General features: G+C 41.5%; 1 long non-coding RNA gene across 3 annotated transcripts in view; it reads right to left on the bottom strand.

Annotated features, from left to right (window-relative positions):
• Positions 1–21,844, bottom strand: part of LOC112668795 (uncharacterized) — an 85,480-nt gene that overhangs the window by 9,035 nt on the left and 54,601 nt on the right. The gene's annotated exons all lie outside the window — the stretch shown is intronic.

Here is a 21,844-nt window from a genome sequence, read left to right as displayed (position 1 = left end):
TAGAGACACCATCATTGAGGGAGGGGCAAAATGGTGGAAGAGAAGGGGTCCTCAACTCACCCGGCCCCACAAACTTACCTAGATAACTCAAAACATCCTGAACACCTATGAATTCAATCTGAGATTTAAAGAGAGAACAACTGGAATGCTACAGAGAGAAAAGTTTTCACTTCTAACAAAGTAAGAAGACAAAAAAAGAAAAAAGAATAAAGTGAGGGAGGGGAACCATGACTAGCAGGACTAAAACCGAGCAGCAAGAGACCCCAGGGCAGGAAAGCCCAGCCCTGGAGAAGCAGGAACTTTAAAAATCTGCACTAGTTTTACCCTGCTTAGTAGGGAAATTGGGCAAAATCCCAGGAGGGGCAGTGAAGCCTCAAGATTCCTGGAGTCACTATAAGAGGAGGGGTGCATGAGGAAAAGCTCACCCCAAACTGTGGAGCCATATCAGTAAAGGGATGGAGCACCACAGCCCTCTGGGGCATTTGGGAGAACACAGTCCTATAGGCAGGCCAGCTCCGAGCTCCCTTTACCCAAAAGCCTAGCAGAAGAAGGTAGCTGTACCCCATTCCCTTCAGGACAGGAGGTCCCTGAGAGTGTGGGTCCAGCAGCATAGGGACCTGGATCCCAGGGTGCCCAAGCAGACAAAGCCAGCGATCCTCCATGTCCCCTCAAACAGGCAGAAGTGGGGAGGGCACAAGAAAGTGAGAAGTCTCCTGCTGCTGAGCACCCCACACGCTGTGCAGATCAGTGCATCCACACCTGCCACTGGGAGCATCTAGGCCAGTGCAGACCGGGAGACTGTGGTTAGTTACTCACGGGGACCTCAAATTCAGAGCTGGAAATCTAGCCATCACCATTTTTATTTTCTTCTTTGTTTCACCTTGTGCCTGGGAGAGGTGAGACCTCTAGGGAACAAAGGTGCCATAGGATAAATAGCTCATGCTGAGCCCAGCACCCAGCAGGGGGTGGGGCATCTCCAAACAGGCACAGACACCTGATAATCAGTACAGTAGACTGACTTCCCCAGAAGAACTGCTGGAAGAACAAGGAAGAGCAATTTTATTGACCAAGTAGCACTGTGAAGCTCCAGGACTGAGGGAAAATAGTATATAGAAATAAAAGGTTCTTTTTTTTTTCGTTTTTTCTTTTCCCATTACAACTCATTTTTATATCAGACTAAAAATTTCCAATATGTTTTCTCTTTTCCTACCTTAACTATATTTTACCAACTCTTAATTTTTCAGTTTTTTCCTTTTTGACTTCCATATTTCTACAACTAAATGTCTTAGACATATTTTTCACATCTGGATTCCCTTCAATGTATTCAATTTAATATTGGTAGATATATGAGATACAGGTTTTTGTTTTTGTCTGTTTTTTCTGCCTTGTTTTGTTTTACAATAGTGGAAGTTAGTACCTTCTAACACACGACCAACATATACCCAGAACCAAGTGGAATACTGTGTTGGTTCATTCTGTGAAATTATATTTGCTCTTCCTTCCCATTCTGCCCCCTTCTTTTATCTTTAAAAGATATGTTTTTATGGTCAAGGTTGGAGCTTTATATAGGTATTAATATACATATTAATATTGTATATTGTTACATATATTTGGGATTGAGCACCTTCCAACATACAGAAAAAAAAAAACACACTCAGAAACAAGGGGATCACCCTCTAGGACCCCTCAGGTAGACTACATTCTCTCTCCACTACCACTTCCTCACCACCATGATCCCCCCATTTTTTCTCTTTCCTTACTTTTTCTTTCTTTTTATTTTTTCTACTCTTTGTTTTTGGTTTGGGGCTGTTTATTTTTACTACTTTGTTTTAAATTTTATTTTCCCCTTTAGTGGTTCATTTGTTTTATCTTGTTCTGTTCTTCTTTTTCTTTCGTTTTCTGGTCTCTGACCTCTTTGGAATCACCCAGGGGGTATTTTACTTAGGTCATGGTTGATATTTTTGACTCAACCTGCTCATACAGCCACTCTACATTGGACAAAATGGCTAGAAAGAATTCACTACAAAAGAAAGAACCAGAAACAAAGAATTACAGAATTTGGATTTCAATACGATGTCAGAAATACAATTCAGAAGTACAATTATAAAGCTACTGGTGGCTCTGGAAAAAAGCATAAAGGACTCTAGAGACTTTGTTACTACAGAATTGGGATCTAATCAGGCCAAAATTAAAAACAGATTAAATGAGATGCAGTCCAAACTGGATGCTCTAACTGCTGGGGTTAATGAGGTGGAAGGAGAGCAAGTGATGTAGAAGACAAGTTGATGGTAAGGAAAGAAGCTGAGTAAAAAAGAGAAAAACAACTAAGAGCCCAGGAGGAAATGCTTAGAGAAATAAATGATAGCTTGAGAAGGATGACTATATGTCTAATTGGGATTCCAGAAGAGGCTGAGAGAGAGAGGAACATAAAGTAAATTTGAACAAATCATAGCTGAGAACTTCTCTAATCTGGGGAAGGCAACAGGCATTCAGATCCAAGAAGTAGAGACGGCCCCCCAAAAATCAATAAAAAAAATTAAACACCTCAATATTTAATAGTGAAACTTGCAAATTTCAAAGATAAAGGGAAAATTCTTAAAGCAGTGTGAGACAAGAGATTCTTAACTTAAATGGGAAGAAATATCAGATTAAAAGCAGACCTCTCCACAGAGACCTGGCAGGCCAGAAAGGATATATTCAGGGTCTTAATGAGAAAAACATGCAGCCAAGAATACTTTATCTCATTCAGAATAGAAGGAGAGATAAAGAACTTTCAAGATAGGCAGAAACTGAAAGAATATGTCACCACCAAACCAGCTCTGCAAGAAATATTAAGGGGTACAATTAAAACAAAGAGGGATCCCAAAGAAACAATCCACAAAAACAGGGATTGAATAGATAATACAATGACACTAAATTCATATCTTTCCATAGTAACTCTGACTGCCAATAGGCTAAATGATCCCAACAAAAGACACAGAATATCAGGCTGAATAAAAAAATCAAAACCCATCTATATGCTGTCTACGAGACTTATTTTAGACCTAAGGACACCTCCAGCCTGAAAATGAAGGAGTGGAGAATCATTTACCATTCAAATAGTCCTCAAAAGAAAGCCAGGGTAGCAATCCTCATATAAGATAAATTAGAGTTTATACCAAAGACTGAGGTAAGAGATGAAGAGGGGCTTAAAGGGTCTATCCAACAAGAAGACCTAACAAAAATGAATATTTATGCTCCTAATGTGGGAGCCGCCAAAGATATCGATCAATTAATAACCAAAGTAAAGACATACTTAGATGATAATAAACTAATAATAGGAGACTTCAAAATAACGCTCTCAGCCAATGACAGATCTTCTAAGCAGCACATCACCAAAGAAAAAAGGGCCTTAAATGATACACTGGACCAAATAGATTTCACAGATATATACAGAACTTTCCATCTAAATAGAACTGAAGAGAGAGGGGACAGGATGGCGGAAGAGTAGGGTCCCCAAGTCACCTGTCCCCACCAAATTACCTAGATAACCTTCAAATCGTCCTGAATATCTACGAATTCGGCCTGAGATTTAAAGAGAGACCAGCTGGAATGATACAGTGAGAAGAGTTCGCGCTTCTATCAAGGTAGGAAGACGGGGAAAAAGAAATAAAGAAGCAAAAGGCCTCCAATGAGGAGGGGCCCCCGCGAGGAGCCGGGCTGAGGCCGGGGCAAGTGTCCCCAGGACAGGAGAGCCCCGTCCCGGAGGAGCAGGAGCTGCACCGACCTTCCCGGGCGGAAAGGGGCTCGCAGGGAGTTAGAGCAGGACCCCAGGAGGGCGGGGATGCCCTCGGGCTCCGGGGACACTAACAGACACCTGCGCCCCGGGAGAGTGCGCCGAGCTCCCTAAGGGCTGCAGCGCGCACGGCGGGACCCGGAGCAGCTCGGGGGGCTCGGGGGCGGCTCCGCGGAGGGGGCTGCGGGGCGGGAACAGCTCGGGGGGCTCGGGCAGAGGAAGAGGCTCCGCGGAGGGGGCTGCGGGGCGGGAGCGGGAATCCAACACCGCAGGCCCCAGAGCACAGGGCGCCGGGACACAGCCCAGGATCCGGCCTCCCCCGGGACAGGCAGAGGCCGGGAGGGCCCAGGACAGCGAGGACGCTCCTGCCCCGAGCTGAGCAGATCAGCGGCCCCGCCCGGAGCCTCCAGGTCCTGCAGACTGAGAGCTCCGGAGCTACTGCGGGAGCTGACTCCAGGGCTCCAGAGCTGGCCCTGCCACTGCGGTGGTTCCTCCTGGGGCTTCACGGGGTAAACAACCCCCACTGAGCCCTGCACCAGGCAGGGGCAGAGCAGCTCCCCCAAGTACTAACACCTGAAAATCAGCACAACAGGCCCCTCCCCCAGAAGACCAGCTAGACAGACAGGGGAAAAACAAATTATTGACCAAGCAGCACTGGAAAGTTCCAGGGGAACTCAAGGGATTTACAGTATACAGAATCAGAGGATACTCCCCCTTGTTTTTTGGTTTTTGATATATGTTTGCTTCCCCCACCCCCGCATTTTTCTTTCTTCTCTTTTTTTTTCTTTTTTCTTTCTTTTTTTTTTTTCTTTTTCTTTTCTTCTTTCTCTTCTCTCTTTTTCTCCTTTTCCCAAAACAACTTGTTTTTGGCCACTCTGCACTGAACAAAATGACTAGAAGGAAAACCTCACATCAAAAGAAAGAATCAGAAATAGTCCTCTCTCCCACAGAGTTACAAAATCTGGATTACAATTCAATGTCAGAAAGCCAATTCAGAAGCACTATTATACAGCTACTGGTGGCTCTACAAAAAAAGCATAAAGGACTCAAGAGACTTCATGACTGCAGAATTTAGATCCAATCAGGCAGAAATTAAAAATCTATTAAATGAGAAGCAATCCAAACTAGAGGTCCTAACAACGAGGGTTAACAAGGTGGAAGAATGAGTGAGTGACATAGAAGACAAGTTGATGGCAAAGAGGGAAACTGAGGAAAAAAGAGACAAAAGATCATGAGGATAGATTAAGGGAAATAAGTGACAGCCTGAGGAAGAAAAATCTACTTTAAATTGGAGTTCCCGAGGGCGCGGAAAGGGACAGAGGTCCAGAATACATATTTGAACAAATCATAGCTGAAAACTTTCCTAATCTGGGAATGGAAACAGGCATTAAGATCCAGGAAATAGATCCCACCCACCCCACCCACCCCTGCTAAAATCAATAAAAACCTCTCAACACCTCACATTTAATAGTGAAACTTGCAAATTCCAAAGATAAAGAGAAGATCCTTAAAGCAGCAAGAGACAAGAAATCCCTAACTTATATGGGGATGAATATCAGATTAACAGCAGACCTCTCCACAGAGACCTGGCAGGCCAGAAAGGATATATTCAGGGTCTTAATGAGAAAAACATGCAGCCAAGAATACTTTATCCAGCAAGGCTCTCATTCAGAATAGAAGACACCTACAGAGAAAAAAGGACACCTACAGCCTGAAAATAAAAGGTTGGAGAACAATTTACCATTCAAATGGTCCTCAAAAGAAAGCAGGGGTACCCATCCTTATATCAGATAAACTAAAATTTATCCTAAAGACTGTAGTGAGAGATGAAGAGGGACACTATATCATACTTAAAGGATCTATCCAACAAGAGGACATAACAATAATCAATATATATGCCCCGAATGTGGGAGCTGCCAAATATATCAATTAATAACCAAAGTGAAGACATACTTAGATAGTAATACACATATACTTGGTGACTTCAATCTAGCGCTTTCTACACCCGATAGGTCTCCTAAGCACAACATCTGCAAAGAAACAAGAGCTTTAAATGATACACTGGACCAGATGGATTTCACAGATATCTACAGAATTTTACATCCAAACTCAACTGAATACACATTCTTCTCAAGTGCACATGGAACTTTCTCCAGAATAGACCACATACTGGGTCACAAATCAGGTCTTAACCGATACCAAAAGATTGGGATAGTCCCCTGCATATTCTCAGATCATAATGCCTTGAAATTAGAACTAAATCACAAGAAGTTTAGAAGGACCTCAAATACATGGAGGTTAAGGACCACCTTGCTAAAAGATGAAAGGGTCAACCAGGAAATTAAGGAAGAATTAAAAAGATTCATGGAAACTAATGAGAATGAAGATACAACTGTTCAAAATCTTTGGGATGCAGCAAAAGCAGTCCTGAGGGGGAAATACATCCCAATACAAGTATCCATCCAGAAACTGGAAAGAACTCAAATACAAAAGCTAACCTTAAAGGAGCTGGGGAAAAAAACAGCAAATATATCCTACACCCAGCAGAAGAAGAGAGTTAATAAAGATATCGAGCAGAACTCAACAAAATCGAGACCAGAAGAACTGTGGAACAGATCAACAAAACCAGGAGTTGGTTCTTTGAAAGAATTAACAAGATAGATAAACCATTAGCCAGCCTTATTAAAAAGAAGAGAGAGAAGACTCAAATTAATAAAATCATGAATGAGAAAGGAGAGATCACTACCAACACCAAGGAAATACAAACGATTTTAAAAACATATTATGAACAGCTATACGCCAATAAATTAGGCAAATTAGAAGAAATGGACGCATTTCTGGAAAACCACAAATTACCAAAACTGGAACAGGAAGAAACAGAAAACCTGAACAGGCCAATAACCAGGGAGGAAATCGAAGCAGTCATCAAAAACTTCCCAAGACACAAAAGTCCAGGGTCAGATGGCTTCCCTGGGGAATTCTATCAAACATTTAAAGAAGAAATCATACCTATTCTCCTAAAGCTGTTTGGAAAGAGAAAAAGAGATGGAATGCTTCCAAACTCGTTCTATGAGGCCAGCATCACCTTAATTCCAAAACCAGACAAAGACCCCACTAAAAAGGAGAATTACAGACCAATATCCCTGATGAACATGGATGGAAAAATTCTCAACAAGATACTAGCCCTGGGATCCAACAATACATTAAGAAAATTATTCACCATGACCAAGTGGGATTTATTCCCGGGACACAAGGCTGGTTCAACATTCGTAAAACCATCAATGTGATTCATCATATCAGCAAGAGAAAAACCAAGAACCATATGATCCTCTCAATAGATGCAGAGAAAGCATTTGACAAAATATAGCATCCATTCCTGATCAAAACTCTTCAATGTGTAGGGATAGAGGGAACATTCTTCAACATCTTAAAAGCCATCTATGAAAAATCCACAGCAAATACCATTCTCAATGGGGAAGCACTGGGAGCCTTTCCCCTAAGATCAGGAACACGACAGGGATGTCCACTCTCACCACTGCTATTCAACATAGTACTGGAAGTCCTAGCCTCAGCAATCAGACAACAAAAAGACATTAAAGGCATTCAAATTGGCAAAGAAGAAGTCAAACTCTCCCTCTTTGCTGATGACATGACACTCTACATAGAAAACCCAAAAGACTCCATCCCAAGATTGCTAGAACTCATATAGCAATTTGGCAGTGTGGCAGGATACAAAATCAATGCCCAGAAGTCAGTGGCATTTCTATACACTGGCAATGAGACTGAAGGAGGAGAAATTAAGGAGTAATCCCATTTACAATTGCACCCAAAAGCATAAGATACCTAGGAATAAACCTAACCAAAGAGGTAAAGGATCTATACCCTAAAAACTATAGAACACTTCTGAAATAAATTGAGGAAGACACAAAGAGATGGAAAAATATTCCATGCTCATGGATTCGAAGAATTAATACTGTGAAAATGTCAATGTTATCCAGGGCAATGTACATGTTTAATGCAATCCCTATCAAAATACCATTGGACTTTCTTCAGATATTGGAACAAATTACTTTAAGATTTGTGTGGAATCAGAAAAGACCCTGAATAGCCAGGGGAATTTTAAAAAGAAAACCATAGCTGGGGCCATCACAATGCTAGGTTGTATTACAAAGCTGTGATCATCAAGACAGTATGGTACTGGCACAAAAACAGACACATAGATCAATGAAACAGAATAGAGAACCCAGAAATTGGCCCTCAACTCTAGGTTCAACTAATATTCAACAAAGCAGATAAGACTATCTGCTTTGTCTCTTCAATAAATGGCCGGAAATTTGGACAGCCATGTGCACAAGAATGAAACTGGACCAATCTCTTACACCAGACACAAAGATAAACTCAAAATGGTTGAAAGATCTAAATTTGAGACAAGAATCCACCAAAATCCTAGAGAACACAGGCAACATCCTTTTTGAACTTGGCCACAGCAACTTCTTGCAAGATACATCTATGAAGGCAAGGGAAACAAGAGCAAAAATGAATTATTGGGACTTAACCAAGATAAAAAGCTTCTGCACAGCAAAAGAAACAGTCAACAAAATAAAAGACAACCTACAGAATGGGAGAAGATATTTGTAAATGACATCAAATAAAGGGCTAGCATCCAAGATCTATAAAGAACTTATTAAACTCAACATCCAAGAAACAAACAATCCAATCATGAAATGGGCAAAAGACATGAACAGAAATTTCACCAAAGAAGACACACACTTGGCCAACAAGCTCATGAGAAAATGCTCCGCATCACTTGCCATCAGGGAAATACAAATTGGACATCCACATGCAGAAGAATGAAACTAGACCACTCTCTTGCACCAGACACAAAGATAAATTCAAAATGGATGAAAGATCTAAATGTGAGACAAGATTCCATCAAAATCCTAGAGGAGAACACAGGCAACACCCTTTTTGAACTCGGCCACAGTAACTTCTTGCAAGATACATCCACGAAGGCAAAAGAAACAAAAGCAAAAATGAACTATTGGGACTTCATCAAGATAAGAAGCTTTTGCACAGCAAAGGATACAGTCAACAAAACTAAAAGACAACCTACAGAATGGGAGAAGCTATTTGCAAATGTCGTATCAGATAAAGGGCTAGTTTCCAAGATCTATAAAGAACTTACTAAACTCAACAGCAAAGAAACAAACAATCCAATCATGAAATGGGCAAAAGACATGAAGAGAAATCTCACAGAGGAAGACCTAGACATGGCCAACGCACACATGAGAAAATGCTCTGCATCACTTGCCATCAGGGAAATACAAATCAAAACCACAATGAGATCCCACCTCACACCAGTGAGAATGGGGAAAATTAACAAGACAGGAAACCACAAATGTTGGAGAGGATGCGGAGAAAAGGGAACCCTCTTCCACTGTTGGTGGGAATGTGAACTGGTGCAGCCACTCTGGAAAGCTGTGTGGAGGTTCCTCAGTGAGTTAAAAATAAACCTGCCCTATGACCCAGCAATTGCACTGTTGGAGACTTACCCAAAAGATACAGATGCAATGAAACGCCGGGACACCTGCACCCCGATGTTTCTAGCAGCAATGTCCACAATAGCCAAACTGTGGAAGGAGCCTCGGTGCCCATTGAAAGATGAATGGATAAAGAAGATGTGGTCTATGTATACAATGGAATATTCCTCAGCCATTAGAAACGACAAATACCCATTTGCTTCAATGTGGATGGAACTGGAGGGTATTATGCTGAGTGAAATGAGTCAACCGGAGAAGGACAAACATTATATGTTCTCATTCATTTGGGGAATATAAATAATAGTGAAAGGGAATTTAAGGGAAGGGAGAAGAAATGGGTAGGAAATATCAGAAAGGGAGACAGAACATGAAGACTCCTAACTCTGGGAAACGAATTGGGGTGGTGGATGGGGAGGAGGGCGGGGGTTGGGGGTGAATGGGTGACGGGCACTGAGGGGGGCACTTGATGGGATGAGCACTGGGTGTTATTCTGTATGTTGGCAAATTGAACACCAATAAAAAATAAATTTATTATTAAAAAAAATAAAAAAATAAAAAAAGCTAAATACAAAAAAAAAATATCAAAACCTCAATGAGATACCACGTCACACCAGTGAGAATGGTGAAAAATAACAAGACAGGAAACAACAAATGTTGGAGAGGATGTGGAGAAAGGGGAACCTTCCTGCACTATTGGTGGTGCATCAAAGTCCACAATAGCCAAACTGTGGAAGGAGCCTCGGTGTCCATTGAAAGATGAACGGATAAAGAAGATGTGGTCTATATATACAATACGATATTACTCAGCTATTAGAAATGATGACTACCCAACTTTTGCTTCAATGTGGATGGAACTGGAGGGTATTACGCTGATTGAAGTAAGTCAATCGGAGAGGGACAATTATATGGTTTCACTCACACAGGGAATATAAAAATTAGTGAGGGGAATTATAGGGGAAAGGAGAGAAAATGAGTTGGAAAAATTAGAGAGGGTGACAAAACACGAGAGACTCCTAACTCTGGGAAACAAAGGGTTGCAGAAGGCAAGGTGGGCAGGAAGTTGGAGAAAACTGGGAGACAGGCATTGAGGGCACCTGTGGGATGAGTCAGTATGGGGTGTTATACTATATGTTGGCAAATCGACCTTAAATAAAAACTAATTAAAAAAAAAAAGAAACACCATCATTATCATTTTCTTGTGAATAGTCTATGACTGTTTTTATGCTACAAGTGCAGAGCTAGTAGTGACAAAGTAAACCATGTTACCCACAAAGCATGTTACCCACAAATATTCACTATCTAGCCCTTTGTAGAAAAAATCTCCAAGTTCAAAACATGGGCAAATCCTGGATAAAATATTCAAAATATATTTCTAAAGAAGGGATGATATTGCAAGAAAGTTAGCCAGAACTGACCAGAAAAAAATAAACTCACAAAAATAAGTAAACACTTAAGCCAGTACACGATCCAAGGTCATTCCCTTCTCTCTGAAGATAAAGGATCATCATTCAGTAGGATCTATAATCAATGACTCCCACAAAATCCTCCACCAGGCAGACCAGCAAAGAATCTAACCCCCAAAGTATGAACTTAGCCTCTATTAGCCTTTTTTCTGGGAAAGGGAAACAAGTATCTCCTGAGAATTCATAACCACAACCAACCTTCAGGCAAATCTGAGGCTAGAATTCATACTCACTTTGTGGCATGAAAATACCCAGGGCAAGAATTTAAACTAGTTGGGACTGGAATATTCCCATGATTTAGAAAAAGCTGATGTGTGTCCTCTCTGGAAAAAATGTACCTTACTTACAATCTTAGTTAGAATCTTAAATGTCCAGTGACAATGTTTAAAGGAACATGAGCTCATAATCAAAAATCATTTAACAAATCAGAAAAGTTTAGAGATACTCAGCAAAGTACAAAATCAGTTCTACAAGTAATAGCAGTAATAATACTAATAACAGCTAACACTTGTGTATGTTACTGTGTGCAAGATATCCCAAGAACTTTACATATACTAAATCATTTAATCCTTAAAGCAATCCATTGAGTAGTAATTGCTTTTAAGCCCATGTTCCAGATGAGTAAAATAAAGCACAATGTCCTCAGATTTTAGAATGATTAGCATTAGAATCCAAAATATTTATTACATTTAAAGAAGCAAGTGCTTAAAATTATAAATCTCAAAAATAACCAGGAATTTTGAAGAAAGATTCAATGAGAATTTATTCAAATGAAAAATAATAAATGAAAGTAAAAACTCAAGATAAAAACTCACAGATTAGACACAGCTGAAGCAATAATTATTGAACTGAAAATAGTTCCATAATGAAAAGAGAATAACAACAGGAAGATGAATGTAAAAAAGTTTCTAAAAAAATAAAAATAGGGATGTCTGGGTGGCTCAGTTGGTTCAGCATTCAACTCTCGATCTCAGTTCAGGTCTTGATCTCAAAGTGGTGAGTTCAAGTCCCACACTGGCTCCAGGCTTTGTATGGAACCTACTTAAATAAATAAATAAATAAATAAATAAATAAATAAATATTAAAATAACAATGACAATATAGCAAAAGATTAAAAGTATGGATCAGAGATTAAGAGATATAGAAAATGGAGCAATGAGATTGAAGGCATGCCTACTTCAAATTTTAAAAGAAGATAATGGCTTGGTAGATGGATAATATTTAAGGAGATAATGACTCAATACTTTCCAGAATTGAGGGAAAGCATGAGTTCTCTCATCCCTAATCTGAGTGGGATAATTAAAAAAGAACCACACACTGAGATACCGTATAATGAATCTGCCAAACACCAAGTAGTAAGACAAAGCCTTTCAAGGCACCCAGAGAAAAACAGCTTACCTCTAGTGTCATAGCACTTAGGCTAATGAATGACTCCAAGCAGCCATAATGGGATCCATTTAAAGTACTGAGGTAAAAGAGCTTTCAATTGGGAATTTTATTACCATCAAGGCAATATTTAAAGAAAAAGGGTTAGATGAAGACAGTTGCAGACAAATAAAAACTGGGTTAGTCTCCAACAGACCTTTACTTCTGAAGTATCTACTTTAGAAATAAAAGAAAAATTATTTCAGACAGAAGATTTGATATTTAATCAAAATATTGAGCAAAGAAAATGGTAAATATCAGGTAAAGCTAACAGCATTTAACTTATAAAACAATGATAACAGTGATCCATTTGTGTCATAAAATATAAACAAGATACAAAAGGTTATTAAGTAATAATATTATATAAATTCTGAAAGATATCTGGAATTATGTATTCTAACTTTCTTATATTTAGGGAGGGGAAATCAAACTTACTAATTTTAAACTTTGTTAAATATGTAGTAAAAATTTCTAGAGTAACCTATTAAATAATCCAAATAGAACGGAAAACTTCCAAAATAATAGCAGAAAATTGATGGAATAACAGGGGAGGGACCTCACTCAATACAAAAGAAAAATAAACTCAAAAGTACAGGAGCTGAATAGAATGGTAGTTACCAGGAGAAGTAGGAATGGGGCTAGAGGAACAGGAACAGCTTCGACACTGGTGGAGGCAGCACTGCAGAGGGTTGAGTTGGAAATGGGCAAGAGATACATGCCGAGGACTCCTTCTGCAGGGAGCCTCATCTTAGGGAAGAAGGAAGAGCAGAACATAGGACAACTGGAGAGTTTGTCCCTTTGCTCTATGGGACATACACAAAATTAAACATTTTTACGATTTGGTAGGAGACACCAAGGAAGAGAAATGGTAGATGAAGACTGAGCAAAGAGAGAAAGGAAAATTATGGAGGACTGGCCCCTAGACGGGAAACAGGACAAGAAGAAAGCAGGAAACCATCTTTCAGAACAGTAAAGGTGACCAACAAAAAAGAAAGATGTGGCACACATCCATTTTCCCACTGTCTTGTGCAGTGACCCAGCATATGACTTATCCTCACAAATTATAGCACAAATAGAATCCAGAGGACAGAGCATGAATTTAGAATAAGCATGAATCTGGGTTCTGATTCTGACTTTCACACGCGGTAACTGAGCACTGTTAGGAAAGTAATTTAACACTTCTGATCATCTGTTTTCCAGCCTGGACATGGAATCGTGATCCCAGACCCACACTGCTTGTGAAGATCACATGTTGAAAACATAGCAAAGCCCGAACATACACCTTTAACTTTCTCCCTTCCTGCACAGGCTCTGTGGCATTAGGGAACTGATGACTCTTTTCCAAGTTCTAGGCTCTTCATTTTTTTAAAAGATTTATTTATTTATTTATTTATTTATTTATTTATTTATTTAGAGAGAGGGAGGGAGGCAGAGACACAGGCAGAGGGAGAAGCAGGCTCCACACAGGGAGCCCGACGTGGGACTCGATCCCGGTACTCCAGGTTCACACCCCGGGCCGCAGGCAGTGCTAAACCGCTGCGCCACCGGGGCTGCCCTAGGCTCTTCGTTTGTAAAAGTGCAGCCTGGACTAATGGAATCCCCAGGTTCCTTTGGGCTCTGATGTTCTAAATACTGAAAGGCCTCAGGAATGGCTCCAGTCCGTGACCTGCCAGGCATTTGAAAGGACAAGTTTGTACAATGGCAGAAAAGGCCCAGAGGGAATATTCTGAAAGCTTGTGGGAATCTTGAACAATGCTGCTATGAGCCAAATGTAGAAGCAGGAATCACAGAGCCTTTTAAAGAAATAAGGCCAAGTGGTAACTTAATGGTGACGTTTCTGAAGGAAGTGCTTTTCTAGAAACTTGACAATCCCTCTCTGGAGCTGAAAACCCAATAGGCTACCATGGCCCATTCCTTCACTCATTCGGAAGATATTTACTGAGTACCTGTTTTATGCCAAGCACTCTGTTAGTATTGGACACCTAAAAAAAAAAAAAAAGTATTGGACACCTAACAGTGATCGAAATAGTCAAATATCATTGCTTTGAGCAGTTAACATTCTCGTAAAATATGTATCGTAAAGTAATCAGTGTTAAGGAGAAAACATAAAGCAGAAGCAAGGGAGAGCCTGTGGATGGATGCTGGTGTCATTTTAAAAGGATTGTCAGAGAAGGCTTCATTGAGCAGGTAGTGCTTAAGTAAAGGTCTGAGAATAAGAAAAGTAATGGCCTTGAGGAAATAATTGCCAAGGCAGGAATGTGCCAGGCATGTTCAAACCCCAATTCAGGCACATCTGCCAGGGATACAGTGCACATCACTTATACGAGACTCCTCTCTAGATATTTGCAGGGAGCTCAGCTAATATCGTAAGAAAATATTACAAATCAACTAGATTCAGGGTCCCATGTGCCTCCTTCCAGCTGTCTCCTTGCTGCATACAGCCATGGGTCACCTGCAGCAATAAACCCTGAAATCTACACTGAACTACTGAAAGCCTATGTAGCCTCTAGACATGGTCTCCTCAGCACACATACTTTTTATTGGTTTCCTTTTCTTTTTTTACAGGATAAAACTATTAGTTGAAAACTCGTTTTTGTTCTGCTGAAGCCATTTCCCTATTGGCATTATCCAAATCAGACTTTAAGATTAAAACGACTTTCTTCAGAAAATAAATTCCATAACTCTGAACTGCTACCCCGTCACCAAGATTATTTATTCCTACATAACAGTGACCCCATAACTTGCATTTTCTCTCTCTCATTCTTTCTTATGCTCCTAATTTTATTTTTGCTCCTAGGTGACATATTTCAGGCAATCTTCTGGAGCCAACAAGAAGCTAATTTTGAGAAAAGGATGTAAAAGTGTTAAAACACATTCATTATGAGCACAGGGGTGTCTATTTAAAATGCTGATGTTCTATTACCCACATGATGTAATTGAGAGGCTATAAATCTGGAACGATGAATTTCCCGTTAAATTCTCACTGCACATTCTGAATTGACCAGCCTAAGGTAGTGAATTCTTGCCTCTGTCAGGAACTTACATTGCTTTCCCATGGCTCTTCACAATTTTCAAAGCCTTTTCATATGCCTTAATTTGCTTCACATGGTTCCTTCCCTCACAACTGACCTCCTAATCCCTAAATTCCATGGACAGTCTGGGTTTTCCCTGATTTTGGCCTACCTGCTGCATTTGAAGCTCTCCCACACTTTTTCCAGACATGTTCTCTGCTGTGCACTCAGTAATGTGATTCTATCCATTTTCTCCCCATCATTCTCCTTGCCGGGCCTCAATAGGTGTCTCTTTCTCAACATACTCAAGTTTTGGTACTCCCCAAGGCTCTGTCGCAGCCCTCTTTCCTGTGAGATCTCCAAACCGTTTTGCTGGTTTCCCTGTTGTGCCTATGCCAAGGTTCCCTCACAGCCTCCAACTTGATCATTCAGTCCCTACTGATCAAACTCTGGCTGTCCAGTTGTCAGGAGGACCTGTAGCCCCAATAAGTCCATTTCATGAACTATTCCCTTTGCAAACTTAGATATATTCTCTGTAATCCTTGCAAGAGATCATCACCTACTCTTTAATACCCTGCTTCAACAAATACAGACATGTATAACTGCATAAACATTCTACACTGCCATTTTTCTCTTGTACTAGGGTTTTGAAGTCATCAATTTTTTTGTTTATGTGTGTTTTCCTAGTGCCTAGTACGCAGCTCAGTAAATGTGTATTGACTAATGGAAGGAAGGTAGGAAGGAAGGAAGGAAGGAAGGAAGGAAGGAAGGAAGGAAGGAAGGAAGGGGGAAGAGAAGGAAAGAGGGAAGGAAGGAGGAAACATTTTATCTTCAAAACCATTCTGGGGGATCCCTGGATGGCTCAGTGGTTTAGTGCCTGCCATCGGCCCAGGGCGTGGTCGTGGAGTCCCAGGATTGAGTCCCGCATCGGGCTCCCTGCATGGAGCCTGCTTCTCTCTCTGCCTGTCTCTCTCTCTCTCTCTCTCTCCCTCTCTCCCCCTCTCTCTCTCAGTCTCTCATGAATAAATAAATAAAATCTTAAAAAAAAACATTCTAATTAAAAAAAAAAAACATTCAGAGAAATGCAAAATTTGCCCAGATCCCACAGTTAGAAACTGCAATTCCCATGCTCAGATTTCAAATGACCAGCATTTGCCCCTATGCCACAGAAGTTTCAGTCACTTTTTCTTCAGTTGTCCTGGAAAATGACATGGGCACTTTTTTAAAAAAGATAAACCAAGAAGGAAAATTCCCTTGACCTATAGCTGGGCCAAGGCTTTTCACCTGGTTTCATCCTGCACTTCCTCAGCTTGAGAGGCAAAAAGTGTGTTGATCTCACCAGTCAGCAGAAACTCATCAAAACATTTCTCAGAAAAATCCTATAGCTTTCGAAGTGCCAGACATACCCAATCCCATAATTGTTTCTAGTGTACGATTCCAGATGAACGAGTCATGAAATGAAAGGCTGTGAGCATGGCTCACTCCTGCTGCCATGGACCCTGGGACTGCAGGCACTGTTTTCTGTTTTCAGAGCCTTCTAAGTTGCATGATCTTCTGTCCTATGGAAGCAGCCCCATGGCCAGATCCCATGGACAAAAGGAAGGCACTGGCAGTTTCTGCCCACTAGAGCTCTCCTTGATAGTGGGTGAGGCCAAGAGGATGAGTATGAAGACAGGAAGGGAAGAAAGACCTTGCTCTGCCCTGCTCCTCCTGGCTGCCTACTCTGGCCTGCTTCAAGATGTTAAATGTGTCTCATGAAGGGTTGATCAGGAGTCCCAGCAAGCTTAGCCCTTGCTGGTCAGTCTCCTGATTGGAGGCTTACCTCCCTATTGGCAGGAATTGGTTGGAAGGGGAGGGCAGGAGGGCATAGCAGGGTGCTGCTGGAGTGTTAAGGCTAAATTTTTAAGGCTCTGCCTCCCACCAGGCTCCTTCAGCTCTGAAGAACTATCTCTGTTGGAGGCTGTGTCAACAGGGCAGGTTCAGAACTAGCTATACCTTCTAGAAAGGATTTGCCTTTTGGTGGAAAGAAATGTAATCATCTGCTGGCCTGCAGCTGCAGAGCCTTCTAATTCCACCTCAGTTTTTGAACCAAGGCCATGCTCTTCCAAAGTAGCTCCAGGTATAGTAAGTGTCCCAGGCCTTGGGCATTGTAGTCCAAACATGACCTCCTCTAGTGCACAATCCTTGTTCCTGAGCTACATTTTGGGTTGGCTAAGATGCTATAAGATCTGCACTAGGGTCAGAGTCTTCTTGTCCTTTACTCTTTCACAGACTTTACACTCCAACCCAGCAAATCTCTTACACTCTTGACTCTGCTTCAGCTCCTGTTTCCAGAAGAATCCAACTGACTCAGAAGTCTTACTTGGCTTCATCAGTGATTTTTATTCTCTTTTTTTCTCTTTGATGAAATTTTTACTCTATATATTTAATGATATTGTTTCTCTATTACTATACATCATTTAGAGGTGGAGTGTGGCATAATTGGGGAGAGAAGTTATTTTCAAATGCAACTTTTGACTTTGTTTACTGGAAGAGAAATTACTTCACTAAGATCATCATTCAGACAAGGGTTCTAAACTCGATACTCATTGTTTGGTGTCCAGTTGTGCACGTGTGAACACAGGCCTGAGCTCTAAAGGACTACCCTTACAATGCCACTTCCAAATTTTCTAATTCTCAGCCCTTGTAGCTCACTTTCTGGGGAAAAAAATAGTAGATATAGACATAGATATAGATAGATATAGATATATAGATATAGATATAAAAGGTTTAGGGCATTTAAATATTGGTTCTTAAGATGTTACTGACACAAAAAAAGTGAGATTAATTATGAGAGCAAGTGATTTTATTTTTCTTTCTAGAGACTTTCAGCTCACAATCCATTCTCACAAGAGAACTCCTTTGGTGATGAGAAAGTTGAATGGAAGGAGGAGGACAGAAAGTACCTATGGCAGATTCATAACTCACCATTGTAATGGATGCTGTTGATTCCACCCAGCATCCTTTACCAGGCTGTGTTCCCATCTAAACTTATGTGAGTATTGGAGCCCTCTCCTCTGAAGAAGTGTTGTGCACTGAACTACAGCTGCCCTACAACCAGCATGGGCTACAACTAATGGGTTAGCAATATAGAATGTGAAAACTGGTCCCCTTACCTAAGGTAAGTCAGTTCTTTGTATCCTATAAAATCTACCTATAATATCCGTGGTAATGGCCATTTCATTGGTGAGACTGGTAAGAAATTATAATTAAGTCTGCCTCAATTCACTTTACAAGAAATGTTAATTTGATTAATCTATCCATTTAATATATATTTCTTAAGGTTGCACTCTCTTCATAAGGCTGGGCACAGTAGGGACGTCACACTTTTGCTGACTTCACACCATTCCAGTTATCTATTGCTGAGTGACAAACCCCTCCACAGACAACTGGCCAGCTTGAAACATGACATTGATTTTGCTCATGAATCTACAATTTGGGCAGAAGCTGAAAAAGACAATGCACCTCTGTTCCACGTGGTAGCAACTAGAGCCACACAGAGGCTGGGGCTTCTTGTCAGAAGTTTCTCATCCTCATAATCTGGTAGTTGATGCTGGCCATTGGTCAAAATCTCCCCCAGGACTCAGGCTGAAATGAATACACACAGCCTTTCCTGTGACCACATGGCTCCCTCAAACCATGGTGACTGGGGCCCCAAAAGGACCAGGCAGAAGCTGTGTCATCGTTTTATGACATCCTAAGAAGTCTCAGAGCATCACTCCCACCACAGTCATGGCTCACCCAGATCCAAAGAAAGGAAAGAGATGCCACTGCTCAGTAGAGACATTTTATTGTGAAATACCATATGGGATGAGATATATATGGATGCTGTCAACTTTTGGAAAATACACTTTTCAACAAGCAGATAAGAGGCAGAGCCAAGGCTGTGTTAGGAAAATAAAAGGAAACCTGTGTGCAAAGGGCCTTGCACACTGCCATATTCTCAGCCGACCTCTGCCCCATACTCTACTATTTCTTCCAAGTAAAGCAAAACCTCTGGAGAATTCACACAATCTTTTGGGCTCAGTAGAGAGAAGAGATGGGAGAAGGGTCCCTATTTCAGCAAGCATGTGCATGCCCACTTTCCCTGCCACCATGTTGCCAAGGCCCTCCATGACCTAGAGGGGAGCCCTGGCTGAAAGGAGACTCCCAAATAATCCACAAGGGTCCCCTAGAGGGATGACAGGTATTTTCCCCCACCTAGGCCTTTGCATATGCCACTCCCCACTATCAATCCTCTTTTGCCTTGGTTCTTCATCTGAATACCCACTACAAGTCCTATAAGATTCAACTTATCCTGAGTGCTGAATTTTCAGGAGCTTCCTCCGGGCCTCCTCTCTTCTTTTCTTTTTTCTTTTTTTTTAATAATAAATTTATTTTCTATTGGTGTTCAATTTGCCAACATACAGAATAACACCCAGTGCTCATCCCGTCAAGTGCCCCCCTCAGTGCCCATCACCCATTCACCCCCACCCCCCGCACTCCTCTCCTTCCACCACCCCTAGTTCGTTTCCCAGAGTTAGGAGTCTTTCTGTTCTGTCTCCCTTTCTGATATTTCCTACCCATGCAGCCACTCTGGAAAACTGTGTGGAGGTTCCTCAAAGAGTTAAAAATAGATCTGCCCTACGACCCAGCAATTGCACTGTTGGGGATTTACCCCAAAGATACAGATGCAATGAAACGCCGGGACACCTGCACCCCGATGTTTCTAGCAGCAATGTCCACAATAGCCAAACTGTGGAAGGAGCCTCGGTGTCCATCGAAAGATGAATGGATAAAGAAGATGTGGTCTATGTATACAATGGAATATTACTCAGCCATTAGAAATGACAAATACCCACCATTTGCTTCAATGTGGATGGAACTGGAGGGTATTATGCTGAGTGAAATGAGTCAATCGGAGAAGGACAAACATTATATGTTCTCATTCATTTGGGGAATATAAATAACGGGCCTCCTCTCTTCATTCCAAGTCAGAGCTGCCTTTGCCTTAAGCTTCCCAGCACACTGGAGCTTAACATCCCTCCAGACTTCACCACACTGAATTATCATTGTGGTGGGGTAGAAAATCCATCCACATTACTCTTCTGCATACAAAGACAATGTGGTTTCTTCATTCTGTCAATAATGGTAAGCAGGAAAAGAAAACTAAATTTGTTTTAAGGTGTTATTCTTGGGTCTGATTCTAAATTTAAAGAAACTGTTGAATTAAGCATTTGATCTATTTAGATGATGGTGCCCAGACTCTCAGACTTCTGAAGCCCCTCTCACATGCTCCATCCCATCCCCTCGTGGTATGCCATTGGTGAGTGGGCTGTGCGTGGTGAGTGGGGAAAGTGAAGTGTCCCTGAACTAACCGGGTGCCCTCTGAGTCCTCTCCAGCTTCAGCTGTGGAGAGGCGGAGCTGGCCAGGCCTTGAAGTGGTATCTCTTGCGGAGATGCCTGTCCCACCCCAGGAATCCTGCCAGTACCTGCTGCTACAGGTCTGGTTGGATGGAGCTGTGGACTGGCCTTTCTCAGCTTCTTCAGCATCTGGTGGTGCTCTCTGGCTGCCTGGTCCTCACTTAGGCTCTCACTACTACTCTCATAGACCCTGAGAGTCTCTGCCGTGTCTAAATCTACCCTTGCTGTAAGGTCACCTTGCATCCCCTCCAGGGCCACCCTATGTTGGCCCCTTGTCTCAGGACATGTACCCTCCATCCCTGATTCCCAACCATGACTCTGGGGAACTAAAGGGACTCAGGGATGTCAACTGAAGCCCATCCACTTCTCTGGCCATTTGTCCCATCTGACTATATCTCCATTTCCTGTCTTCTTCCCACATCTAGTCAGGACTAGGAAGAGTGGGTTTTTCTCCCTGTCCCTCGTTGATTTGCATACTTCTGAATTCAAAATTATTTGACCAAGTCTACCAGAACTACCTCTTACTGTGTTTCTGACTTATCTCCACAAAGACAGTCCTTCAAGCCTGTGTCTGTTAGCAATTGCTACAATAATGCTGCCTAACAAACAACCGTAAAACCTCAGTGTTACTCTCAATAAGCATTATGAGGCTCATGGGTCTGGAGGTTGATTAGGGGTCAGCTGGTTGAGGCTAGGTTCCACCAAGATAGCTCAGCTGGGGTGATTCTGCTCCACTTGTTTCTGTCTCCTCTCCTGGACAAACAGGCTAACATTCTTCTCCCAAAGGAAATGAAAGAGCACAGAAAGAAAGCCCAAATGTTTCATGCCTCTGCCAGCTTCAGCTCTGTTAATAGCCCATTGGCAAAAGTGAATCACATGGAGTGGAGAAATATATCCACTTCAAATGAGAGAGCTGTGCAAAGTTATGCAGGTAAGGTTGTTACTGATAAGGGAGAGAAGACATGAGCAGAAATTTTGAATATTGACTATTTTAGAAAGACCGTTTTAAGCCCTCATTCTCATATGCCATCCTGAGGCTAATGATTATCTTAGGCCAATTGGAATGTTTAACTGCATTATGGAATTATCTGTTCATCTGTATTCTTCCATTAAAGCTATGACCTCCTTAAAGTCAGGGACCGTATTCTCTTTAGCTTTCTAAACTCCCAGTGCCTACACGTAGTATTT

This window comes from Canis lupus, chromosome 23 (assembly GCF_003254725.2).
Source record: "Canis lupus dingo isolate Sandy chromosome 23, ASM325472v2, whole genome shotgun sequence".
Lineage (NCBI taxonomy): Eukaryota > Metazoa > Chordata > Mammalia > Carnivora > Canidae > Canis > Canis lupus.
Note: the sequence above shows the minus strand (reverse complement) of the source record. Positions and strands in the feature narration are given on the sequence as shown.